This window comes from Maylandia zebra, linkage group LG13 (genome assembly GCF_041146795.1).
Source record: "Maylandia zebra isolate NMK-2024a linkage group LG13, Mzebra_GT3a, whole genome shotgun sequence".
NCBI classification, from domain to species: domain Eukaryota; kingdom Metazoa; phylum Chordata; class Actinopteri; order Cichliformes; family Cichlidae; genus Maylandia; species Maylandia zebra.
This window is the reverse complement of record NC_135179.1, coordinates 2,202,329-2,229,289: the sequence shown is the minus strand read 5'-3', so window position 1 is coordinate 2,229,289 and position 26,961 is coordinate 2,202,329. Positions and strand designations below refer to the sequence as shown.

The window sequence follows — 26,961 nt, the reverse complement described above, 5'->3', positions numbered from 1 at the left end:
AAATGTCAGTTCTTCAGGACATCTGTCCAATATCTCAGCCATGTTGTATCATCAGAAGGGCTCAAAACAGATCCAGCTGCCCTCACTACCTGGCCAAGACCAGATAACATCAAGTAGCTTAAGTCTTTCCTTGGGTTCACTGGATATTACAGGAGGTTTATAAAAGACTATTCCAAGCTTGCAATACCCCTTAATCACTTAAGTGCTGGTTGCCTCCCACTGAAGAGAAAATCCAGTCTGTCTGGCAGAAACCACAAGGTTTCTACCAGTGCGGATCTCAAAAAGCCTTTTTCACGAAAAATGGACCCCAACCGCTGAAGATACTTTTAAGACATTGATTCTCAAGCTCACAACAGCTCCTGTTCTTGGGTTTGCAGATCCAAAGAACATTATATTGTGCACACCGATGCAAGCGCCCATGTTCTCGGTGCAGCCCTATATCAAGAACAGGAGAGCAAGTTAAGAGTCATTGCCTGTGCCAGTAGGGGTCTCTCCAAGTCCGAGCAAAGGTACCCTGCACACAAGCTTGACTTCCTGTCTGTGAAGTGGGCTGTCACCCAGAACGTTTTCCGCTGTATCTATGGAGTAAAATGTACAGTGATGACAGACAATAATCCACTCACATACGTTTTAACATCTGCAAAGTTGGACGCAGTAGGGCATTGCTGGTTGGCCGTACTTTCCAGTTTTGATTTTGACATTGAGTATAGTGCTGGGAAGGACAACCAAGATGCAGATGGGCTGTTGAGACGTCCGTATCTGCATGCCTGTGATATATCTGATCAGAGTTCTAATGATGAGGAAAATGCCATTGAAGGCTTTACTGCACAGCTCTTGCGCCGCAACAAAGAGCCAGATTTTCCAACCGAGGCAGTAAAGGCAGTATGCAAGAGACATGAGTATTCCTCAACTCTTGAGGAGGAGGCAGCAGTACCATCGTCTGCACGAGTACAATGTTTGGCTATTGGAGCCTCTGCAATACCAGCAGATTTCTGTCAAACTGATGTAGCTGGGCCATGCCCCCTGCTGCAGATGTCTCTTTCCGATTGGCTACGTGAACAGAAATTAGATCTGGAGAGCTGAGAGAGTCTTGCAGAAAGCTACCAGTTAGCCATTGAGCACATTCAAAAGAGTGCTTTACGAAACAAACAAAGCTTTGACAGTAAAGTGCGGGAATCCACCCTTGCCAAGGGAAATAGAGTTGTTTTGAGGACTTGTTCAGACTCACCCTGTTGAATCAGTCTCAAAAGCTTCTCCTTCACCTTATGATGTTTCCACCGAGGTCATTGAAGAAGTGAGGAACAGGAAGTTACTTGTTGGACTATTTGACCATATCCTACATTGATAGTGCACAAAAGTTAAAAAAGTGAACTCGTCTCCTTCTGCAGTACCAGGTAATACCAGGTATTACCGGATTGCCTGCCAGCAGGAGGCGCTGTGGCTTAGCTGGTCAAAGTGCCTGTCTAGTAAACAGGAGATCCTGGGTTCAAATCCCAGCAGTGCCTTCCTGTTACTATTTGAAACCATCTTCTTCACAGTGTTCAGACTCACCCTGTTGAATCAGTCTCAAAAGCTTCTCCTTCACCTTATGATGTTTCCACTGAGGTCATTGACGAAGTGAGGAACAGGAAGTTACTTGTTGGACTATTTGACCATATCTTACATTTATAGTGCACAAAAGTAAAAAAAAGTTGAACTCGTCTCCTTCTGCAGTACCAGGTAATACCAGGTATTACCGGTTTGCCTGTCAGCAGGAGGCGCTGTGGCTCAGCTGGTCAAAGCGCCTGTCTAGTAAACAGGAGATCCTGGGTTCAAATCCCAGCAGTGCCTTCCTGTTACCATTTGAAACCATCTTCTTCACAGTGTTAATTGCATTCTTAATCTTGGAGTTGGGAAATCTTTCAAAGTCTTTGTATGTCCTCAGTTATCCACCTCACGGTACTCTTGAGAGCTTTAAAAACTTCTTTGCACCCGATCCGAGAAGCTTCTTCAGTTCTAGAACAAATGCTGGAGGGTCCCAGGCATTAAACCGCTAGTGGAGCTTCTGAGGGTTGTTCACCCAATATTGATGTCTTGGGCATGTCTAAATCTTCATTGTGTCCTCTTCTTGGAAACGAAGGAGACAAAGCATAACGCCCAATGCTTCCCGCCATCAGCACTCATTAATGAAATGTAATGGCATTGGTAGGGAGGTAAGGCACTGCTGGGATTTGAACCCAGGATCTCCTGTTTACGAGACAGGCGCTTTGGCCAGCTAAGCCACAGCGCCTTGAGCTGTGTGCCTCTGGCTCCTGTCCAACAGCTGGTGGGGAAAAATGTGACAAACCGATTCAAAACTGTGTCTGCAGAGGTTACTTGGTTTTTCCCTTCCCTGAAGGAGGCACTGTAGCTTAGCCGGTCAAAGCACCTGTCTTGTAAACAGGAGATCCTGGGTTCAAATCCCAGCAGTGCCTGTTGAGCTATTTCAAAATAAGAAATTCTGTGTAGGCAACTTTTCCTCAATGTCAAAATAAAAGGAAGTAATCTGTTGAATCTGAAGTTTGGAGGCACTAAAGATTTAGCAAAGGACACCCCAGCAGCTGTGCACCACATGCAGATGAAAAACATCAAAACTGAAAGTCTACTAAAACATGAAACTGCGCAACTGTGACAACAGACATAAATGGACCAGTATAGAAACTGGGTGAGGCAGGGTTATATTGAGCTTTCGTCCCAAAAGTACTGTCAAGATTCTGCAAATCATTCGAGTTACTGATAAGAGAAGGTAAGACTGTTAGGTGTTGTGTTAAAATAAATGCCGAAGAGTTCTCTATTAAAAACAGCATAAGGAGGTGTTCTACTTTCCTCTTATGTTATGGAAAAGTGTATAGGCAGCAGGAATTTGAGTCAGGTCTCGGTTTTTCTTGATGATGTCACTCCTTTCTCAGCTACACTTGAGAACCATGAGGAATGATCGCTGAAGGTCCTCCATAGGATGAAAGAATTTACTTTAAAGCTGTCGCCAGAGAAATGTCAGTTCTTCAGGACATCTGTCCAATATCTCAGCCATGTTGTATCATCAGAAGGGCTCAAAACAGATCCAGCTGCCCTCACTACCTGGCCAAGACCAGATAACATCAAGTAGCTTAAGTCTTTCCTTGGGTTCACTGGATATTACAGGAGGTTTATAAAAGACTATTCCAAGCTTGCAATACCCCTTAATCACTTAAGTGCTGGTTGCCTCCCACTGAAGAGAAAATCCAGTCTGTCTGGCAGAAACCACAAGGTTTCTACCAGTGCGGATCTCAAAAAGCCTTTTTCACGAAAAATGGACCCCAACCGCTGAAGATACTTTTAAGACATTGATTCTCAAGCTCACAACAGCTCCTGTTCTTGGGTTTGCAGATCCAAAGAACATTATATTGTGCACACCGATGCAAGCGCCCATGTTCTCGGTGCAGCCCTATATCAAGAACAGGAGAGCAAGTTAAGAGTCATTGCCTGTGCCAGTAGGGGTCTCTCCAAGTCCGAGCAAAGGTACCCTGCACACAAGCTTGACTTCCTGTCTGTGAAGTGGGCTGTCACCCAGAACGTTTTCCGCTGTATCTATGGAGTAAAATGTACAGTGATGACAGACAATAATCCACTCACATACGTTTTAACATCTGCAAAGTTGGACGCAGTAGGGCATTGCTGGTTGGCCGTACTTTCCAGTTTTGATTTTGACATTGAGTATAGTGCTGGGAAGGACAACCAAGATGCAGATGGGCTGTTGAGACGTCCGTATCTGCATGCCTGTGATATATCTGATCAGAGTTCTAATGATGAGGAAAATGCCATTGAAGGCTTTACTGCACAGCTCTTGCGCCGCAACAAAGAGCCAGATTTTCCAACCGAGGCAGTAAAGGCAGTATGCAAGAGACATGAGTATTCCTCAACTCTTGAGGAGGAGGAGGCAGCAGTACCATCGTCTGCACGAGTACAATGTTTGGCTATTGGAGCCTCTGCAATACCAGCAGATTTCTGTCAAACTGATGTAGCTGGGCCATGCCCCCTGCTGCAGATGTCTCTTTCCGATTGGCTACGTGAACAGAAATTAGATCTGGAGAGCTGAGAGAGTCTTGCAGAAAGCTACCAGTTAGCCATTGAGCACATTCAAAAGAGTGCTTTACGAAACAAACAAAGCTTTGACAGTAAAGTGCGGGAATCCACCCTTGCCAAGGGAAATAGAGTTGTTTTGAGGACTTGTTCAGACTCACCCTGTTGAATCAGTCTCAAAAGCTTCTCCTTCACCTTATGATGTTTCCACCGAGGTCATTGAAGAAGTGAGGAACAGGAAGTTACTTGTTGGACTATTTGACCATATCCTACATTGATAGTGCACAAAAGTTAAAAAAGTGAACTCGTCTCCTTCTGCAGTACCAGGTAATACCAGGTATTACCGGATTGCCTGACAGCAGGAGGCGCTGTGGCTTAGCTGGTCAAAGTGCCTGTCTAGTAAACAGGAGATCCTGGGTTCAAATCCCAGCAGTGCCTTCCTGTTACCATTTGAAACCATCTTCTTCACAGTGTTAATTGCATTCTTAATCTTGGAGTTGGGAAATCTTTCAAAGTCTTTGTATGTCCTCAGTTATCCACCTCACGGTACTCTTGAGAGCTTTAAAAGCTTCTTTGCACCCGATCCGAGAAGCTTCTTCAGTTCTAGAACAAATGCTGGAGGGTCCCAGGCATTAAACCGCTAGTGGAGCTTCTGAGGGTTGTTCACCCAATATTGATGTCTTGGGCATGTCTAAATCTTCATTGTGTCCTCTTCTTGGAAACGAAGGAGACAAAGCATAACGCCCAATGCTTCCCGCCATCAGCACTCATTAATGAAATGTAATGGCATTGGTAGGGAGGTAAGGCACTGCTGGGATTTGAACCCAGGATCTCCTGTTTACGAGACAGGCGCTTTGGCCAGCTAAGCCACAGCGCCTTGAGCTGTGTGCCTCTGGCTACTGTCCAACAGCTGGTGGGGAAAAATGTGACAAACCGATTCAAAACTGTGTCTGCAGAGGTTACTTGGTTTTTCCCTTCCCTGAAGGAGGCACTGTAGCTTAGCCGGTCAAAGCACCTGTCTTGTAAACAGGAGATCCTGGGTTCAAATCCCAGCAGTGCCTGTTGAGCTATTTCAAAATAAGAAATTCTGTGTAGGCAACTTTTCCTCAATGTCAAAATAAAAGGAAGTAATCTGTTGAATCTGAAGTTTGGAGGCACTAAAGATTTAGCAAAGGACACCCCAGCAGCTGTGCACCACATGCAGATGAAAAACATCAAAACTGAAAGTCTACTAAAACATGAAACTGCGCAACTGTGACAACAGACATAAATGGACCAGTATAGAAACTGGGTGAGGCAGGGTTATATTGAGCTTTCGTCCCAAAAGTACTGTCAAGATTCTGCAAATCATTCGAGTTACTGATAAGAGAAGGTAAGACTGTTAGGTGTTGTGTTAAAATAAATGCCGAAGAGTTCTCTATTAAAAACAGCATAAGGAGGTGTTCTACTTTCCTCTTATGTTATGGAAAAGTGTATAGGCAGCAGGAATTTGAGTCAGGTCTCGGTTTTTCTTGATGATGTCACTCCTTTCTCAGCTACACTTGAGAACCATGAGGAATGATCGCTGAAGGTCCTCCATAGGATGAAAGAATTTACTTTAAAGCTGTCGCCAGAGAAATGTCAGTTCTTCAGGACATCTGTCCAATATCTCAGCCATGTTGTATCATCAGAAGGGCTCAAAACAGATCCAGCTGCCCTCACTACCTGGCCAAGACCAGATAACATCAAGTAGCTTAAGTCTTTCCTTGGGTTCACTGGATATTACAGGAGGTTTATAAAAGACTATTCCAAGCTTGCAATACCCCTTAATCACTTAAGTGCTGGTTGCCTCCCACTGAAGAGAAAATCCAGTCTGTCTGGCAGAAACCACAAGGTTTCTACCAGTGCGGATCTCAAAAAGCCTTTTTCACGAAAAATGGACCCCAACCGCTGAAGATACTTTTAAGACATTGATTCTCAAGCTCACAACAGCTCCTGTTCTTGGGTTTGCAGATCCAAAGAACATTATATTGTGCACACCGATGCAAGCGCCCATGTTCTCGGTGCAGCCCTATATCAAGAACAGGAGAGCAAGTTAAGAGTCATTGCCTGTGCCAGTAGGGGTCTCTCCAAGTCCGAGCAAAGGTACCCTGCACACAAGCTTGACTTCCTGTCTGTGAAGTGGGCTGTCACCCAGAACGTTTTCCGCTGTATCTATGGAGTAAAATGTACAGTGATGACAGACAATAATCCACTCACATACGTTTTAACATCTGCAAAGTTGGACGCAGTAGGGCATTGCTGGTTGGCCGTACTTTCCAGTTTTGATTTTGACATTGAGTATAGTGCTGGGAAGGACAACCAAGATGCAGATGGGCTGTTGAGACGTCCGTATCTGCATGCCTGTGATATATCTGATCAGAGTTCTAATGATGAGGAAAATGCCATTGAAGGCTTTACTGCACAGCTCTTGCGCCGCAACAAAGAGCCAGATTTTCCAACCGAGGCAGTAAAGGCAGTATGCAAGAGACATGAGTATTCCTCAACTCTTGAGGAGGAGGCAGCAGTACCATCGTCTGCACGAGTACAATGTTTGGCTATTGGAGCCTCTGCAATACCAGCAGATTTCTGTCAAACTGATGTAGCTGGGCCATGCCCCCTGCTGCAGATGTCTCTTTCCGATTGGCTACGTGAACAGAAATTAGATCTGGAGAGCTGAGAGAGTCTTGCAGAAAGCTACCAGTTAGCCATTGAGCACATTCAAAAGAGTGCTTTACGAAACAAACAAAGCTTTGACAGTAAAGTGCGGGAATCCACCCTTGCCAAGGGAAATAGAGTTGTTTTGAGGACTTGTTCAGACTCACCCTGTTGAATCAGTCTCAAAAGCTTCTCCTTCACCTTATGATGTTTCCACCGAGGTCATTGAAGAAGTGAGGAACAGGAAGTTACTTGTTGGACTATTTGACCATATCCTACATTGATAGTGCACAAAAGTTAAAAAAGTGAACTCGTCTCCTTCTGCAGCACCAGGTAATACCAGGTATTACCGGTTTGCCTGTCAGCAGGAGGAGCTGTGGCTCAGCTGGTCAAAGCGCCTGTCTAGTAAACAGGAGCTCCTGGGTTCAAATCCCAGCAGTGCCTTCCTGTTACCATTTGAAACCATCTTCTTCACAGTGTTAATTGCATTCTTAATCTTGGAGTTGGGAAATCTTTCAAAGTCTTTGTATGTCCTCAGTTATCCACCTCACGGTACTCTTGAGAGCTTTAAAAACTTCTTTGCACCCGATCCGACAAGCTTCTTCAGTTCTAGAACAAATGCTGGAGGGTCCCAGGCATTAAACCGCTAGTGGAGCTTCTGAGGGTTGTTCACCCAATATTGATGTCTTGGTCATGTCTAAATCTTCATTATATCCAAATCTGGGATTTGATTCAAGGATCTCCTGTTTGTAAATTAAGTCAAAGCGCCTCCTGCTGGATGGGTGTGTCTACACAGCAAAGGACACCCTAGTAGCTCTACTCAATACATATAAAAAATATCATGAAAAAAATAATGGCAAAAACAAGAATATTAAATCAGAATGTCAAAGATGAGCTGTGGTACATGTGTCAAAGTAAAGCTCAACCCAGTAACAGATGGGAATAATGAAGTGAACTGAGGGACTGGAACCATTTCACTACATCTAAAGACTCAGGCTGAGCATTTAGGATCTGACTTAGTCTGAGCGACCCTGTGTTCACACAGTGGAGACTCACCAATCACAAAAGGTTTCCTCTTCCTGCATGCTCTGCTTCTTCATGTTTCCTGGTTCCTACTTCTCTGTGACTAAGAAGACCATCATCTCCTATATCATAGGTGTCAAACTCTGGCCCGCGGGCCAAATTTGGCCCGCAGCCTAATTACATTTGGCCCGTGAAGTCATACAAAATTACTATTAGAGCTGGCCTGCCAGTATTATACAGTGAATGTACTGCTAATACTACAATTCCCAGAATGCTCTATTGGTGTTTTGGCACGTCAGTCATGACAGGACCCATTAGCACCCTCTCCTCTGTTGACCATAGTCATAGCAACCATGCAAATACTGCCATGCTACCTATCCCAAAATGGCAAAAAGAAAGGCAGAAAACAGGAGCTTTCTGGACAGGTGGGAGAATATGATGAAAATTTGATAAATGATAAAATGATAAAATTTAATTCAGAAGGCTGCAAATATATTTTTTTATTTAAGAAATGAATTCCACTGATGTGTTATTTAATTGGAATTTTGATTTTGCATGTGTGCAATATTAAGTTATATATACGTTTATATAAATTATATATATTGTTTAGTATTAAGCTTTGCTTGTTCCATATTCAGTTTTTCAGCAAAACTTGTTTGAGTCCATAAGAAAAGATTCCTTGTTATATTTGGAGGAAGATTTTTTTTCAATGAATATTAATGCTAGCCCGCAACTTTGATCCAGTTTTGTCAGTCTTCTCTGCTCAGAGTTCATTTTCAGCAGGTTAAAGTGTGTGAACGTGACGACACCAGAAGTCTGAGCAGCTGCTGAGCAGAAACAGCTCTGAGAGTGTGAACCTCTCTGCATCACTAATGGGTGTGTGAGTATTGTTTCATTGTTGTGTAAAATTAGCAACTGAATAAAGGTTACGTACAGACGCTCCGTTCCCAGGAATGTTTTCACACGCTCTGTGTGTGTGTGTGTGTGTGTGTGTGTGTGTGTGTGTGTGTCTCACTGTGGGAAATAGCTCTAAACTGTTGGCTCAGATTTGGTTTTCTTATATATCTGGATACATTTAGGACATAAACAGAGTTCTTAATTATCATAATGTATCAATAATATAACAGGTGTTTGAGTTGATCTTTTATCGACTACAGCAAAATAAAACAAAATATTCCCAATCGAGTCAAGAATTTAAAAAAGGGAAAAATATGTTAAATCAGATGTTGATGGAGATCCTCATGAACATCTGTCCTTCTCAGGTGTGAGCAGCTGTGACCCTGCAGGTAATGTCACTCTGTCAGCTACAATAACTATATATAGCTTTCCTCCACATCCCAGTATCTCCCCGCAGCTGCGGAGTGCGATGGCAAGTAAGTAAGTAAAATTTTATTTATATAGCACCTTTCAAGATAAAAATCACAAAGTGCTTCACAGAAGCAGAAACGGACATACAACCTCTAAAAAACAAAATCAACCAAAAGCAAGGTTAAACAGATGGCCTGTAAATGGTAAATGGCCTGCATTTGTATAGCGCTTTTCTAGATACGTTTTTAACTGCTTTTTAAAAGACATGACTGAGTCCACAGATCTCAAACTCAAAGGGAGTGAGTTCCAGAGTCTGGGAGCCGCTGACGCTCTGTCACCTTTTGTTTTTAACCTGGTATGCTGGACAACCAGCAAGCCCTGGTCACAAGACCTCAGGGACCTGCTGGGGCGATAAGGAAGAAGATCACTGATTTAAGTTGGAGCTACACCGTGCAGGGTAAGTAGTAAGTAAGTAAAATTTATTTATATAGCACTTTTTAAGACAAAAACGCTGTTACAAAGTGCTTCACATAAAGACATGTCAAACGAACAATATTAGAGGAAATATAAAAGCATATCAAACAAGCAATAGTACAATATAAATATAAAATAAGACAACATATTACCCAAATGCCTGTCTAAACAGATGAGTTTTAAGCTGTTTTTTAAAAGAGGCCACCGTGTCGATGGTGCGTAGTGAGGAGGGTAAACCGTTCCACAGTATTGGAGCCAGGGTTTGAAAAGCGTGATCCCTCTTTGTTTTCAGACGAGTCCGTGGAATAGATAGACGACCACTATCAGTGGATCTAAGAGTTCGCTTTGGAGAATAGGGTTTGAGAAGCTCCGAGATATAGATGGGGGCCTCACCTTGTAGAGACATAAACGTAAAGGTGAGGATTTTAAACTTATATCTATACCCAATCGGAAGCCTATGCAAGGATTTTAGTATAGGAGTGATATGGGAAAATTTATTGCTGTGGGTTAAAAGCCTTGCTGCAGCATTTTGAACCGCTTGGAGCCGATTTAGTGAGGGCCCTATAAGTCATGATTATAATCTTAAAATGGACCCTGAACTTGACAGGGAGCCAATGCAGCTGAATCAGCAGGGGCGTGACATGGGAGTATTTGTGATGCTTTGTCAGAAGCCTAGCAGCAGCATTCTGAACACCCTGCAGTCGTTCCAGGGAGGCATTACTTAAGCAAGTAAACAAGGAATTACAGGGAGTGCAGAATTATTAGGCAAGTTGTATTTTTGAGGAATAATGTTATTATTGAACAACAACCATGTTCTCAATGAACCCAAAACACTCATTAATATCAAAGCTGAATGTTTTTGGAAGTAGTTTTTGTTTGTTTTTAGTTTTAGCTATTTTAGGGGGATATCTGTGTGTGCAGGTGACTATTACTGTGCATAATTATTAGGCAACTTAACAAAAAACAAATATATACCCATTTCAATTATTTATTTTTACCAGTGACACCAATATAACATCTCCACATTCACAAATATACATTTCTGACATTCAAAAACAAAACAAAAACAAATCAGCGACCAATATAGCCACCTTTCTTTGCAAGGACACTCAAAAGCCTGCCATCCATGGATTCTGTCAGTGTTTTGATCTGTTCACCATCAACATTGCGTGCAGCAGCAACCACAGCCTCCCAGACACTGTTCAGAGAGGTGTACTGTTTTCCCTCCTTGTAAATCTCACATTTGATGATGGACCACAGGTTCTCAATGGGGTTCAGATCAGGTGAACAAGGAGGCCATGTCATTAGTTCTTCTTCTTTTATACCCTTTCTTGCAGCCACGCTGTGGAGTACTTGGACGCGTGTGATGGAGCATTGTCCTGCATGAAAATCATGTTTTTCTTGAAGGATGCAGACTTCTTCCTGTACCACTGCTTGAAGAAGGTGTCTTCCAGAAACTGGCAGTAGGACTGGGAGTTGAGCTTGACTCCATCCTCAACCCGAAAAGGCCCCACAAGCTCATCTTTGATGATACCAGCCCAAACCAGTACTCCACCTCCACCTTGCTGGCGTCTGAGTGGGACTGGAGCTCTCTGCCCTTTACCAATCCAGCCACGGGCCCATCCATCTGGCCCATCAAGACTCACTCTCATTTCATCGGTCCATAAAACCTTAGAAAAACCAGTCTTGAGATATTTCTTGGCCCAGTCTTGACGTTTCAGCTTGTGTGTCTTGTTCAGTGGTGGTCGTCTTTCAGCCTTTCTTACCTTGGCCATGTCTCTGAGTATTGCACACCTTGTGCTTTTGGGCACTCCAGTGATGTTGCAGCTCTGAAATATGGCCAAACTGGTGGCAAGTGGCATCTTGGCAGCTGCACGCTTGACTTTTCTCAGTTCATGGGCAGTTATTTTGCGCCTTGGTTTTTCCACACGCTTCTTGCGACCCTGTTGACTATTTTGAATGAAATGCTTGATTGTTCGATGATCACGCTTCAGAAGCTTTGCAATTTTGAGACTGCTGCATCCCTCTGCAAGATATCTCACTATTTTTGACTTTTCTGAGCCTGTCAAGTCCTTCTTTCGACCCATTTTGCCAAAGGAAAGGACGTTGCCTAATAATTATGCACACCTGATATAGGGTGTTGATGTCATTAGACCACACCCCTTCTCATTACAGAGATGCACATCATCTAATATGCTTAATTGGTAGTAGGCTTTCGAGCCTATACAGCTTGGAGTAAGACAACATGCATGAAGAGGAGGATGTGGACAAAATACTCATTTGCCTAATAATTCTGCACTCACTGTACAATAGTCTAAGCGAGATGAAACAAAAGCATGAATAATCATTTCCAATTCGGCGCATGACATAATGGGACTCAGCTTAGCAATATTTCTTAAATGGTAAAAACAAGAGCGAACCAAAGATGTAACGTGTGTGTCCAGCGTCAGAGCTGGGTCAAATGTAAAACCAAGGATCCTAATGGAGGGTTTAATATAAGAAGCAAGAGGGCCTAGATTTTTAACCACGAGTGGAGCAAATTTCTCAGGAGCAAAGACAATGACTTCCGTTTTATCAGCATTTAGTTGAAGATAATTATCAGCCAGCCAATCCCTAACAGAATCTAAGCAGGACTGCAAGATCTGAAGCTTAGAAACATCAGGTGGCCTAAAAGAGATATATAGCTGAATATTATCTGCGTAACAATAATACAAAATATCTGTAAAAGAGCTAAGAAGTTGCAGAAGAGGGAGTACGCACAACAGAAACAGTAACAGTCCCAAGACAGAGCCCTGTGGCACCCCATAGGTGAGAGAGGTGACGAAGGATCTGAACTTAGAGGAAGACACAGAGAAAGACACATGCTGTGTGAAATGAAAAGAGTCCATGATACTAAGAAAACCTCTGGCAAAGAGGTCAGAGTCATCATCAATGTGTATGTAAAAATCCCCAATTATTAACAATCTGCACAGCTTCAAGATGGAAGATAAAAAGTCACTGAACTCCTTTAAAAATGGACTGTTGGGTCCAGGAGGACGATACACTACAGCACAGTAACACAGATCTTTGATTCCAATTTTAACCAGCTGTAGTTCAAATGATGAAAAATTTTCAACCATTAATGAATAACAGTGAAACCAATTTCAGTGCACCACAGCCAGACCTCCTCCATGACCAAAGGTCTGCGGCCGACTGAAGAAGGAGTACCCTTTTTTGTGAATATACAGGCCGAATCAGCAGTTTACAGTCTTCTATGATTCTATATTTCGTCGCTATAATCCACCAGAGTTTAAAAGTGAATTCAATAATAGGATTTGCGTGCGTAGACTGTATAGTTTCTTCTCCCAATCTTGCTTGTGGATGATATGATGAACAGTAATTTATCTCCATATGCCTCCATTTTGAGGTGCAGTCCGGTGAGCACCAGTAAACAATATATCTCAGCTGGGCTGCATAGAAGTATTCCTTGAAGTTCGGGAGGGCGAGTCCTCCTCTTTCTTTTCTTAGTTGGAGTATTTTAAATCTTACTCTTGGCTTTGTCCCTTTCCAAATAAATCTACTAACTAATTTATCCCATCTGCCAAATTGTACATCTGGTCTATGGACTGGCAATCAGTGTTGGGTAAGTTACTTTAAATTAGTAACTTAGTTACATTACTAGTTACTTCTATCAAAAGTAACTCAGTTACTTCAAGTTACTCGTTACTTTCAGAGTAACTAGTTACTAGGGAAAGTAACTTTGGTTTTACTCAGAATTCTCTTGTTAATGTGTTGCTTCCATAACTTTGCCAGTCTTCTAGCTTGCTTACTTGCCACAGGTGCACTGTGCCACCTACCAATAGAAAGGATATGATAACGTGCACATTTCCACGAGAGAAATCCCACGCCTGATTCTATCCTAGCCTGCTTTTTACATCCAACACAAAAACTGCAGTCGTGGTGCTTTGATTGTACTCAGAACTCGGAAATTCTGCCTTCTGAATAGGAAGATGTAGGTAACACCAGACTGCAGATGAGCTGCATACAGGGCTGGACTGGGACAGAAAATCAGCCCAGGCATTTTGACTAGCCCGCCATTATAGGAAAAATCATAAAGCCTTTGAATGAAAACAAACACTGTTGTGACAGTGATGTACACTGTTCTTATGGTATATATGTATCAATCTATCAATCGTTTGTTGTAAGACTCAGATAATTATTTTTTTAAAAGCGAGACATTTTAAATGAGAATAAGAAAGTATTTCTTTGTGCCCCCCTCTCCCCGTTAATGCCCTACATGGACCCCTGGCAAAACTTTGCTAGACCCGCCCCTGCACAGTTACCAGCTGTCAGCTGCTTAGAAAAGGATCCTGGTGTTATTTGTCTCTCAGAAACAGTTCATAACTTCAACTCATTCATGTCACCTAAAAGGTAAACCTGTTTCTCCATCACCTGTTCAGCTCTGATGATTCAGTAAGGACATCTCCTGGTTTCATCTTCATGTTTCCCTCTCACCACATATCCAAACCGACATCATGACCAGCAGCTTTACAGCTGTGGCTCCAGCAAACATCAGCTGATACTAGAAATTAATATTAAATAAATTCTAACAACAGCTGATCAAGCTTAAACGTGCTGCTGTTGTTTAGCGCGACATCAGCTGGTTTCCTCTTTCTGGCGCAAAGTGATAAACAAACAAGAGAGACGATCAGCTGATCATTGATCAGTTTCATGATTGAAGTAGAAACAGGAGAGGGAGGGGAGAGGATGAGAGGAGAAGAGGCAGCTGTGCATCGTAAACACAGAGTAACTCCAGCTTTGTGTCTTTTTCATTGTAGCTGAAGTCCGGGACAAACTGTATTTCTTTTCACCTCAATACCAAACGCGTAATATTTTCTCTGAATACGAGACGATTCCGTTTTTTACGGGACGGTTGGCAACTCTAATAATTAACCTTATGAACAAAATAAAGTTCAACATCAGTAAATTAGCACCACCCAGCTGTATAGAAACTCCGTCATGCTAGCTAGCACGCAGTACGAAAAAGTCAGCATAACGAAAATAAACTCCACCTAAACTTGGTTCATATCTGACCCAGATGGACTGCAGGTCATAACTTCTTACCTGAAGTTCAGTTCACCTGACACTCGGACCAGCGGCCTCTTCGGGTCTCTCCTCTTGCCTCCCTTTTCCTTCATCCACCTGCTGCCTCCACCACTTGCTAATGTTACTGAATCTGTGGAAGCTCCGTGATAGCCACCACACGAAGTAACGAATAACGAGCCTATCTAAATCCCAGTAGCGAGTAACGCGTTCCCGGTTTTGGCATAATAACTAGTTACCGTGCTCGTTACCACAATAATAACGTAGTTACTGTAACGCGTTACTTAATAATGCGTTAGTCCCAACACTGCTGGCAATTAAGTGAATAGGTACAGTAGTCGGGGAAGCACATTCATTTTTATTACCTCTATTCTTGAGCTGAGGTCCATGACAAGTGGAGCCCATTTACTCAAATGTTTTTGAATTGCATTGCTACTCTTTACATAATTTGCCTCGTATAATGTGCTTAATTCACTGGTTAGATAGACACCTAAATATTTGATCTTATTTGAGTTCCATTTTAGTTTATATTCATGTTGGATTGATGTCTTTTGTCAGCCTTTCGTTATCTTGTTTCATTTCTGATTTCAATGATTCGATAGCTTTTAGTAGCTCACCAGCCGAGTCACTAGCTATGATATCGGAGCTCATGTTGGCTTGTCCTGTTGCGTTGTTAGCATTTGTTTTTGGGGAGGAAGTGGCTTTGTCCTGTCCCCTTGGCATTTTGAGTTCCCTTTGCCTTATTCCTCACCAACTGCATTCGCCTTGCTCAGCTGAATTGTCTGTTAGCGAGTTTCGGTGTTTTTCTATCCAGATTGTGGGGAGCAGCCACCAAACGCGTCAACTCACTGTGCCATGACACGGAAAGTCGTCCAACAAGAACCTTTTATTTGTCATAGATCAGGCATTGAGAAGCACCATGCTCAACCTGGAATAAGTCAAACAAATACTGACACTGACCCGTTTTAGGGGACGTAGAATCTGCGAGTTCGATCCGTGACGATCATAGTATATAACCGGAAAGCCTGGATGACCACTCCTAAGGTAACACGATCTCGTAAGTCCAGGCCTTGCAAAATCCAGCAGGGACAGGGAAGACAAATTCTCCTCCGAACAAGCAGTCTGAGCACAGGTGACCAGAAATCCTCGACGTCGCTTACCCGCTAATCCTCGTCTGAAGAGCAGTCTAAATTTCAGCTGGACACCTGCTCTTTCACCTCTCCTCCTCTGTGATTTGCGTGGATCCAAAAGGGTGCTGTCAAAAATCCAGACACTGGCAACAGAGGGGGGGATGAAGCCATTGTGGGAAGAAGAGATATCCAGGTCCACCATAGAGGAGCGAATAGAGAGTAGTGTCAGACGATCACAGACTAAGGCAGGCAATACATCAGAGATGAAAAAGGAGAGCAGGGCAGTCAGAAACAGCAGTGTAGCAGAGCGAGGGAAACTGCAGCCAGCAGCGGCAAGGCCGAACACAGGCGCCATCATTCCAGAATGAGTGGCTCTATAGCCAGATTGAAGAGTAGAAGACAGTGTGGAATTAGTAAAAACTGAGGCGCTATGACACATGTATAACATATCATGTTATCCATGAAATCAATTTCTATCCAAAATTGAATTTTTCTAGGCTTTCTGTTCTACCTGTTTGGACATGGCAGGCTTGGGGTTTCTTCACCTTTTTTCTTTTACTCTCTCTTCATTTTTTTTCTTTCCTCTTTGATGGAGACGTGTCCAGACTACCTTTGCTTCCTCCAAAGGGGGCGGAGCTGTCCTTTTTTGCAACTCACCACCTTCATCTGTGCTGTGTATTTAAGGTTACAGTGTGTAAAATTTCACCACTAGATGTCAGTACATTGGAGATTGCAGTCAAGTTTTCTTACCCCTTCCAGATCAGGAGCACAATCCTCAGGTGCTATAGGACAAGTACGTTTTAGTCAGCCAAGACAGATCTGGATTCCTACCTCACCCCCAGAGTTTTACTCTAAATGTGGAAATATGTCAGGCCTCTGTTTACCTCAGCTGTAAAACTCTGTGAAAGGAGTCTGATACAAGTCAGTGAGTCAGCTCACTTATGATCGATGACAGGCATACTGATTCAATTCAATTCAAATTCTTTATTAGTTTAGCAACAGGATAAAAGTAAACAAAACAATAATATAAAATGACAATAATAGTAATCGAAAATCCCAGAGCGGTTATATGCCATTTAGGAGACAGGATGCAGTACAGATAAAAGAAATTGTTGAGCTGAGGTGAGCCGTTGAGGATATGCTGTCTTTAGTGCTGCTGATTTTGTATCGTGGTCCCCGTGTCTGCCCAGCCGACACACTCCTCTTGGCCCACACTCCCACTCATGATTAGCTGTCATTACCTGTCCCCTATTTGCTATTTGAGGCTGGGATGCAGATCCTCTCGTCGCTGGATGGATGATTGTGCGAGACACGTTAGTGATCCTCTCAGCTCCTGTGAATCTTTGCTTAAGTGTTTTGTGACTTGTCTGTGAAGGTTCTCAGTCATCCAGGTCACTGTAGGCTAAGGAGCTTGGAAAGAAAAGCATCTGGACTTCTTTAAAGAAGTCCAGATGCTTTTCTTTCCAAGCTCCTTAGAGCTCCTTAGACTGTTTTGTGACTTGTGAGTAATTTCCCTCTCCTGTGTGATAGTTTTCCTTCGGGACCTTCCTGCTGTGCGAACGTGTGTGAGTTTGGGCGTGAAGACGAGAACGAGTGTGAGAGAGCTTCCTCTTGGACCTTTGGAACCCTGGATTTTCCCCTCACTGTATATATTCTGCGCTGGTGTTGTAAATAAACTGTGTTTGAGGCCCTGCTATCGACCGTGACATTTTTTCTCTGTTAGTCTCTGTTAGCTGCTGTCAACCTCTGTTACCGTTAGTGGTGGTGGAGTGTGTGTGTGTGTGTGTGTGTGTGTGTGTGTGTGTGTGTGTGTGTGTGTGTGTGTGTGTGTGTGTGTGTGTGTTGTTATAGCATTATTAGCTACAAAGCTGCTCTAGACTAAGTGTCACGTTATCGGTCAGTTTTAGCTGATGTCAGCTCGTTGACGTTTCAGAAACAGCATCACATCTGTTACCTGTGTTTTTAGAAATATAATTTCAAAATGGGCTCATTCTGTAACCTCTGTGTGACCTCTGACCTCCTGAAGGTGATGGTGTTTCTGTCGGTAGCCTCTCTGTATATGTAGTCTCCACAATCTCTTGTTTCCATCAGCTGTGGTCCTGAGCTACAGCTCTATCACCGTGGCGACAGAAAGCAGTCTGGTCGCTATGGGAGACGGGGCAGAAATAAGCTGTTGTTAGATGAGTGTGTGTGTGTGTGTGTGTGTGTGTGTGTGTGTGTGTGTGTGTGTGTGTGTGTGTGTGTTACATCATTACACTATGATGTAATTGTTTTTCTGCTGGTTTTAGTTCCTGCTGTAGAGTCTCATCACAGAGAAGCCTGCTGGGAGGAGGAGGAGGAGGAGTGGCACACACTCAGCTTCCTCGTCTCTTTGGGGTTGTTTTTGTTATTGTGCATCTTTCTGGTTTATATCCCAGATTTCTCACTTTTGACTCACAGTGATGCGATCTGGTTAAAGGGGGTGTGTTAGATGGGTCATGTGATCAGGTTTCACGTCTGTGTTTCTTGCTTCTTGCCAGTGTTTGATCACAAATATAAAATTAGCGAGAAAATCATAATTACCTGCTTCCTACATTTGCATATTTCAGTAATTGGTTTCTTCTTCCCATGTGAGAGACAGAGAGAAAGAACAGCAGATCTTTGGTATTTTCCGTGGTCACCGGGATGTAAAACCTACACGAGTAGAATCAGCAGACCAATATGATAAAAAAAGGTTCAGAAATGATCGGGGTTTGGAAAGACTCAGACAAAAATGGCCAGATTTGATAGATTAATTATGGAAAGTCAAAAAAAGCTGTGGGGAATCCAGGATATTTGGCTGCTTTGGATGCATTGGTCCAACTCGAACAGCCAACACTGCGATGATGGGCTGCCACACCAACTGTCAGGGACACTCTCCAATTAACAAGAGATGAAAGACAAACTGGGGTACAGGACCACAGGTAACAAAGAGGACCTGATTACCACCCTATTGGCAAGGACGATCTGAAATCCATCCTGCCTTAAAATGCCAGGAACTTGTTTACTCCATTCAGAGATAGAAGACTCCGCCCACGGCAGAGCCAGCCCAACAATTCCACCTGAGACTGAAAGCCAGAGGACGCTTTCTCACCTGTTTAGTCTGGTGGAATCACACTCAGGTGATACCGGTCTCAGTCCTCATGAACCCCACAGAGCTGAGCAGGCTGGCAGGTGCCAGGTTTGAGCTAAACACCTCCACAAAGCCAGGTATGTGTTGCATTCTGGGATGCAGCAGGTTACCTAGCTGGGTAGCTAGCAGCTAGCTGTAAGATGAACGTAAACTCTCTGTGTTATCCACTGGGCCAGAGTGCAGCACCTTCTTCCTGTAATTACTTTTGTTACCCCTACCCTTACACATATCTGACCAATGAGCAGACTGAATGCTGTCACATGGTTTATGGCGACACATATTGGTTCAGTTGCAGTTTTTTCTATGTGAAAGACACGAAACAACGAAAGGTTTCTCTCTGATATTTAACCTCTGTATGTCCGTCTATCTGATCCGTCCTGGTCCTGGTTCTTGTGATGTTGGTGTTTTTGTAGTTTGGCTGCTGGGTCAGGGTTGGCACACTTTGGGTGCTTCCTTTAGGGGTCTCCAGCGAATCATCTGCCTCCATCTCCTCCTAACATTAACTCTAAAACTGTACACATGTCCAGGTGTCATTGCTCTGATGGTGTAAAACTGAAACAGGTTTGCTTTGCTTTGTTGTTGCTCCTTGGTTTCCTCTCACTGCAGGTCTTAATGCCGATTTTTTTTGTCTGGTTGTTCACACTACAAATAAAATCTGACCTCAGTTTCTGTCCATTGACTCGCTCCGTCTCCAGTTTCCGCCGCCATGCTTTCTCATTTGTATTCTCTGGCGCTGATAATTGCCGTCCGTCTTGTGTCAGTGACGTAAAAGACGGATTTAATGCGACATGACCATCAAACAGCAGTCGCTTTCTAAAACATCGGATATGTATCGGATTCAGGACCAGAGATGGGCAGTAACGCGTTACTTGTAACGCGTTACTGTAATCTGATTACTTTTTTCAAGTAACGAGTAAAGTAAGGGATTACTATTGCAAAATCGGTAATTAGATTACCGTTACTTTCCCGTAGGAACGCTGCGTTACTGCGTTACTAAAACCGTGATTTTTTTTGCGAGAATGTCTCATGACAGTGACGTAAGCGAGTGCGACGTTGGTGACAACAGCTGTGTGCAGATCAACAATGGATCATATATCGAGTGCGGGAGAGAGTATGAGCGTGCAGCGTTTAAAGCGTGGAAGTACTGACCTTACTTTGAGTTTGATTCCATAAAAAGTGACAAAAACATTAGCGTCCATCGTGCGTGGGAAGAAAACTTCTTTTTACAGCGAAAAAACCCCTAAACTTCCAAACAAGCACCGAGTAGCTACGACGTGATGGGAAACTCACAGAGACACTCGCGCGGATTCTTCAACTGACCGCAGCACACCTACACCAGGGTAACCCTCCGCCTACCCTGCTCCTGCTTTACAGGTGAAAATAGAGCAAAAGGACCGCTGAGTCTTTGACTTTATTTATTTTCTGCTGTGTTTTACTTGCATCTATTTGAAAGAGTGAGTGAAAACACAAAAAATATTTTATTTTATGTGCTGGAATGTGTAGAAAATAGGTTTAAATGTTAAACTAATTTATTCAAGTCAGAGAATGTTGCATATAATTAAATTTTTGTTTGATGCATAAAGTTAAAAGATTAAAACTGATAAAACAAGTTAAAAAAAGAGACTTTTCCATTTGATTACATTTTGTATGATGGATTATGTAGAAAAAGTAGAATTGGGCTGAAAGATCTATCACTTTATCACCTCTTCAGGTTGTAAATCGTGTTTTTAAAAAGTAACTAAGTAACTAAGTAATTAATTACTTTTGAAAATAAGTAATCAGTAAAGTAACGGGATTACTTTTTGGGGGGAGTAATCAGTAATTAATTACTGATTACTTTTTTCAAGTAACTTGACCAACACTGTTCAGGACCACATACGAAAGTGACCCAGATCGGATTTGTGCTGTTGAAACTGTCATATCATGATCGGATATGGGTCACAGAGGGTCAAAGAAGTCAGATTTGATGCGCTTTGGCCTGCAGTGTGAACGTAGCCTTACTCTCAGTGTGGTTTAGAGGAGCTGCCGTCTGCGCAGCCACACTTCAGCGAGAGCATCCTGACGGCTGTCCTGATGCTCCAGGATTAGCTGTGACATCTGCAACGCTCAGCAGAAACACCTCACCACAGCAGGCTGAGCCACTTCATCTTTTCATCACATCCATTTTTATTCTTCTTCTCAAATGTTGACGTCACCACCCGTGGGCGCAGCAAGAGGAAGACGAGGATAAGCCAACAGCATCTGCACGTCAGAGACGAGACAAACAGCAGTGAAACACACACACACACACTGGTAAATGAAGAACGTTGACTGGTTTCTAAATTTACTCCCTGTAGTTGTTGATTCGACAGAAACTGGAAACTTTGCCCTCCGACTCTCAGACCAGTTCAGGACCAGTACCAGAGTTCCTCCCTCACTGGAGATCACCAAGACCTGTTCAAAGCTCATCTCCACTATTGCTGCACAAGGCACAGCGGCGTGTTACAGATATGGCCACGATGGCCACTTTTCTCTAACAGTGCTGTGGAGGAAGTTTAGCTCCGCCCTTGTTCACAGGACTGTTTGGATTCAGACACATTGGAGGGTTTTCCAGCACGAACGGCTGTTTGAGGTCACGCTGAAGCACCTCAGCGATTTAAGAACAGACTTTGACTCGACGCTCCAAAACCTTAGTTTACTCTTCCTGAGCCAATCAGAGGTGGACTTGCTGCTGTGTTTGCATCATTGTCCTGCTGCCTGAGTGCTCTTGAGCTTCAGAACTCCAAGGGATAGGCGGACATCCTCCTTCAGGGTTTTCTGGTAGAGAGCAGAACTCGTGGCTCCCTCAGTCACAGCAGAGCAGCCCAGACCATCACACCTCCACCACCGCGTCTGCCTGCTGCTGGGATCTTGAAACGCTGTTAGTCTGACGCAGATGTGACTCAAACCTTCCAGAAAGTTCAGCTTCTGTCTCATCAGTCCTCAGAATATTTCCCAGAACTCTCGGGGATCATCCAGATGTTTGTGAGACGAGCCTTTGTGGTTTAGTTGGTCAGCAGTGGTTTTTTTCCTCGGACTTTCCCACAGAGGCCATTTTTGCCCCGCCTCTTGCTTATTGTTGACTCATGACCTCTGACCTGAACTGAGCCGAGTGAGGCCTGCGGGGCTTTAGATACTGTTCCTGGTTCTTCTGTGACCTCCTGGATGAGTCACACTGTTCCAGGATTTCTCCTTGTGTGGCTAATGACTCTCACCATCATCTGACAGATTTTCCAGCTGTTGTTACAGAGTGGAAATGAGCTACCAATCTTAAAATGATGTTTTTAAAGTCATGTTTTAATCCAGAGTTGTTTGAAATCTGATTCAAGTCCCCAGACTTCTGCACCAGCAGGTGGCACACCTTGTCTAATCATGATTTAAAAGTAGCTTGAGTTTCTTCTTCTGCGGTCGTCCTCTGACATCAGCGCTGCATCAGAGCAAACACAGAGGAGAGGAGGCCTTCAGCAGACACAGAATATCAATATCACAGATCAATATGTGTGACTGATGACTCCAGCGCAGCCGGATGTTACTGCAGCAGGGAGGCTCACCTGTTGCTCCAGAGGGATGCTGTCCCTTTAAGAGATCCAGGAAGTGCATGGGTGCAGGGGGAGGAGGTGTGTGGAGGCAGAGGGAGGTGGTGCTTTTGAGGAAACAGGTGTGTGTGCTGACAGGGATGATGTCATTCTCTGGCTGAGTCACCTGGGAGACGGCTGCTGAGCGTGGAGGGAGACAAAGGAGGAGGTGAAGAGCTGCGACCATCGCTCCTGTTTGTCTCCCTGAGGAGGTGCGAGGAAGGAGACCCAGCCAAGAAGCAGGAGGAGAGCATCTGAATGCTGCTGTGTTAAGGTGAGAGACTGAATGAGACACCCTGATCACACCAAACTCCATTCAAATTTCACCTGATTTTACTTTAAAGCTTCACTGTGGAACTCCAGCTTAGTCCTGAGCTCCTTTGGTGTTTTGCATGCTTTGGCTCACTATCTGCTAACACATCTGTCCCCCCCACGCCCCCTCACCACCGCAAAAACTCTGAACAGGGTTTACAGCCAAACTACAGTCAGGTTTATGTAGCTGTAGTTCTTCGGTTTACAGGGTGACAGACCATCAGGTGTAATCAGAGTGTCATGGTGAGAAGAGTACGCCTGGGATCATTTAGAAATGGTGTAATTACACAGTTTGTCCAACATTGTGGCTCGTTACTGATAATCCTCTCAGCACTGAGAGGAGCAGCAAAGTTCCTCCAAATGGTGTTCGACTAGTTTGTGTTGCTGAAAATGTAATAATCAGCTGCACGTTTTTTAAACTGAATGGAGCCTTTACGGTAATCCGTCTGGCACAAAGGATCATCTCACTGCATTGTTAGGGTCTCAAAGACATTTCAGCTCTTCAAAAGAATCAGTCTTAACAGCTCACATGACAGGGTTGAGCAGTGACTCTCGGGACCATCCCCAAGCTGAGAACCCCACCACAGGTTAAATACCCGTTTCTTTTATGAATTTGCAGGAGTGTCGTCCATCACTTTAGTATTATTTTGCATCACTGTTTTAACCACTTTGAGGAACAATATATTTATAGAAGAATCCATTTGAAACGTGAGACGACTTTATGGATATCCAAATCACTTCGGTCTTTCCTTCCCTGAGGACTAGCCTGATGATGATTGGTTCGTAAGAACAAATTCTCTAGCAGCAAATTCTGAATATATGTTGGGTCCAAGTGCATCATTTCTAAGAATCGCACTGCTTTAATCATGCAGTTCATATTAATGGCATGCTTCTGGCCTTCAAATTTCTGCAACTTTTCGTCGGTTCAATCATCACTTTGGCTTCAGCTTCCTGCTGCAGGTCGGCTCACCGCTGTCTAACTGTGAGAGATCGCTGCTACAGGTGTCAGTGTGTGGCAGAAACACCTGAGAGCAAACAGGCGACTAACAGTCTGTCAACACAAAGTACTCGATGACGCACAGTTGCCCCTGGCTGTGTGTGCGTGTCACCATCGTATGATTGTGAGAGTAAACAGTAGCGATGCAGAGCAGTGGAGGCTGAGGTCATGCAGGAAGTAGTCATAGTGAAATGAAAACAAGGTGATAGCAGCGTGGTGTCACATGACAGGCAGGTTAATGTTTAGCAGGTTTGACTGGTGCTGTTTTTATGTGAAACTTTATTGACTCACCTGTGTGTATCGTGCAATAATGAATCAAACTGCAGTTTACTGATCATGGATTATTGTTCTTCTACAGCTTCAGCGAGTATAGTTTTAACTCTTCACCACTTTCTAATAAAGTGAGAAAGTCATTTAAAAATAATCAAATTGAAATAAAAGGACAATAAAAGGTGCAGTGAAGGTGGCAGAAAATACATGGGTGTAGTTTTCCAGGTGAGGTTGTGAGAACTTCCAAAGTTGGAAACTTATCCCGTGTGTTTTACGATACGACGGTGGCGACACCTGAGGGAGCTGTAGCCATCACTCCGAACTCCTCGTGGGATGATGTCTGCTTACAGAGTGTAGGCGAGTTTTTCTTAGCAAAGTTCCTGAGTGAGTGACTTGATCCTGAAGCATCTGCAGCTGTTTGAACTCCCCAAATTCTAAGGAAAGGCGCTTCAGTGCTTCCTTTATTACCTTCTTTAGCAGAGGAAGTGTGACCGACATCATCTAAAAGTTTGTCAGCAGTGTGTTTGCTGCTCCATAACATAATCTGGAAGAACATCTGCTTTTAATCCAGATGTTGCCTTATGAGCTTGGTTAACGGGACCAGCTCGTGTTCAGTTTCAGTCATGCCTGTTGTTGTATTGCAGCATTTATGAATGTTATGAAAGCATTTTCAGATCAGCTAAGAGAAGGAAACGAATCCCGACTCTCGCCTCTCCTTCTCTCTCACTGCCTTCCCCCTCTCCTCTTCTTTATATTTAGAGAGTTTTGCTTAGCTGGTTAAAACACCTGCTAGGGTTCAAATCCCAGCAGTGCCTTTGCACTGATGTCTAACCTCTCCTCTTCTTACAAATGAAACAAGAAAAACTTGAACCACAGCACCTTCAGCAAACTTTAATGTAATGGTACCAAGAATTGCAAGGCACTGCTGGGACTTGAACCCAGGATCTCCTGTTTACTAGACAGGTGCTTTGACCAGCTAAGCCACAGCGCCTCCTGCTGTGGTTGGCTTTCAGACATGTTCCATCATCGTGCAGCACCTGGGTGAAGCTGGAGGTTTCCATAAAGTCTGTGAAAAGTTCTAGCAGTGGTTCAGACTGTGATTCAATGCTGACCCTGATAGCCACCGACAGAACCACAGCACCTCCACCCACCTTCAGAAGGAGCCCTGAAGCCTCAAGGAGGCGCTGTGGCTGAGCTGGTCAACAGGAGCTCTGGGTTCAAGTCCAAGCAGTGCCTTTGGGCTCTCCATTTGAAACCATCTGCATCAACTGCATGATGGATGCATCTGCAACAAGGTGATAGCAGCGTGGTGTCACATCTGCATCCATCATGCAGTTAGGAAAGTCTTTGTATGTCCTCAGTTATCCACCTCACGGTACTCTTGAGAGCTTTAAAAACTTCTTTGCACCCGATCCGAGAAGCTTCTTCAGTTCTAGAACAAATGCTGGAGGGTCCCAGGCATTAAACCGCTAGTGGAGCTTCTGAGGGTTGTTCACCCAATATTGATGTCTTGGGCATGTCTAAATCTTCATTGTGTCCTCTTCTTGGAAACGAAGGAGAGAAAGCATAACGCCCAATGCTTCCCGCCATCAGCACTCATTAATGAAATGTAATAGCATTGGTAGGGAGGTAAGGCACTGCTGGGATTTGAACCCAGGAGACACTTAAAAGAAGCATCCCATGCTTCCTTTAAGTGTGTCTGTGATGAACCAGTGGCTTCCACTGGTGCTGTGAGGGAGGAAAGGATGCAGTAATGTGTGTTTTCATATCATAACTTATATACTGTTCACTGTTAGCTGTTCTGTCACTTTTCTGCCTCCCAAAAACACTTCCTTTGTTTCTGTTTTGTTTCCTGACTTTTTAAAACTTCTGTGGGCTTCATTTCTATTTGCATTGTGTTGTGTTGTTAGGCTGTAGTGTATTTGACCTCTCAGGGCCACCGTACCAACCCCAGCTACGCTGCAGAAGTTTGCTAGCAAAGAGCAGTCCTGACTTCTCCTGCAGAGACAAGTGTTGGAGTGACTGTGATTGTTGAAGCTGTTCTGTGGCCCAGTAAACACAAGCAGCTGCTGTGTGTGTGTGTGTGTGTGTGTGTGCGCGCATGTGTGTGTGTGCGTGTGTGCGTGTGTGTGTGTCTGTGTGCGTGCGCAGACTCTTTATGCTGGAATCTTTCTCACTTCAGCGAGCGCTTTGTTCATCATCTCAGATTCGGGGAGGGATGGTTGTTGTCAGATTGCAGTGTGTGAGGCGATGGAAGTGACTCACAGTGTTTGAAAACACGTTGGATGGCGCCCGCGGTCCAACAGTAGCACGCCGGCATGAGGAAACCACAGGAAATAAACAAACTGGCTTGTTTGTGAACTGCAGAACGTCACATTAGACGTCTCATTCTGCAGGCAGTGGAGATTTTTGCAGCAGTGATGCATGAAAAAATGAGCTTATTTTCTGGTGAATATAAAGTGGTGTTTGCATGAATATTAAACTCTGAAATGAGTGAACAGGTGGCTGAACTCACAACTGCGTTTTCCCAAAAAGCTGAGACACTGTAAAACGTCAAAAGCAGAATGGCTCCTTCCTGTGTCCTCCCGTGAAGCAAGAAATTATCTGTAGAGGCCGAAACAGTTTGTGTAGCTGGCTTCTCGTCAGGGTCATTCGAGGAAAAGCCAAGTGAAGGTCAAAACACCCAAACTGCATAGGAACAAACCTCTGATAGGTCTGTGTGTGTGTTTTTAAAGGCTGCGTCCTCCTGAGGCCACATTTGTAGGCCGATTACATCACAGCAACGCGGCGAAGGCTGTTCAAATTCATAGACGCCTCCACATGCAGCCGACAAATGTGTCCTCCTTTTCCCCAGACTTGAAGGATGGG

General features: G+C 43.9%; 9 non-coding genes across 9 annotated transcripts; 6 read left to right on the top strand and 3 right to left on the bottom strand.

Moving 5' to 3' along the window:
- Positions 1-1,431: 1,431 nt before the first annotated feature.
- On the top strand, positions 1,432-1,505 carry trnat-agu (transfer RNA threonine (anticodon AGU)). Its single transcript has one exon. It is a non-coding gene; the product is annotated as a tRNA-Thr (tRNA).
- A 251-nt stretch (positions 1,506-1,756) lies between these two features.
- Positions 1,757-1,830, top strand: trnat-agu (transfer RNA threonine (anticodon AGU)). Its single transcript has one exon. It is a non-coding gene; the product is annotated as a tRNA-Thr (tRNA).
- A 365-nt stretch (positions 1,831-2,195) lies between these two features.
- trnat-cgu (transfer RNA threonine (anticodon CGU)) lies at positions 2,196-2,269 on the bottom strand. Its single transcript has one exon. It is a non-coding gene; the product is annotated as a tRNA-Thr (tRNA).
- Positions 2,270-2,379: 110 nt separating this feature from the next.
- trnat-ugu (transfer RNA threonine (anticodon UGU)) lies at positions 2,380-2,453 on the top strand. Its single transcript has one exon. It is a non-coding gene; the product is annotated as a tRNA-Thr (tRNA).
- A 1,988-nt stretch (positions 2,454-4,441) lies between these two features.
- Positions 4,442-4,515, top strand: trnat-agu (transfer RNA threonine (anticodon AGU)). The gene has a single exon. It is a non-coding gene; the product is annotated as a tRNA-Thr (tRNA).
- A 365-nt stretch (positions 4,516-4,880) lies between these two features.
- On the bottom strand, positions 4,881-4,954 carry trnat-cgu (transfer RNA threonine (anticodon CGU)). Its single transcript has one exon. It is a non-coding gene; the product is annotated as a tRNA-Thr (tRNA).
- A 110-nt stretch (positions 4,955-5,064) lies between these two features.
- Positions 5,065-5,138, top strand: trnat-ugu (transfer RNA threonine (anticodon UGU)). The gene has a single exon. It is a non-coding gene; the product is annotated as a tRNA-Thr (tRNA).
- A 1,985-nt stretch (positions 5,139-7,123) lies between these two features.
- trnat-agu (transfer RNA threonine (anticodon AGU)) lies at positions 7,124-7,197 on the top strand. Its single transcript has one exon. It is a non-coding gene; the product is annotated as a tRNA-Thr (tRNA).
- Positions 7,198-25,010: 17,813 nt separating this feature from the next.
- trnat-agu (transfer RNA threonine (anticodon AGU)) lies at positions 25,011-25,084 on the bottom strand. Its single transcript has one exon. It is a non-coding gene; the product is annotated as a tRNA-Thr (tRNA).
- Between the last annotated feature and the right edge of the window lie 1,877 nt (positions 25,085-26,961).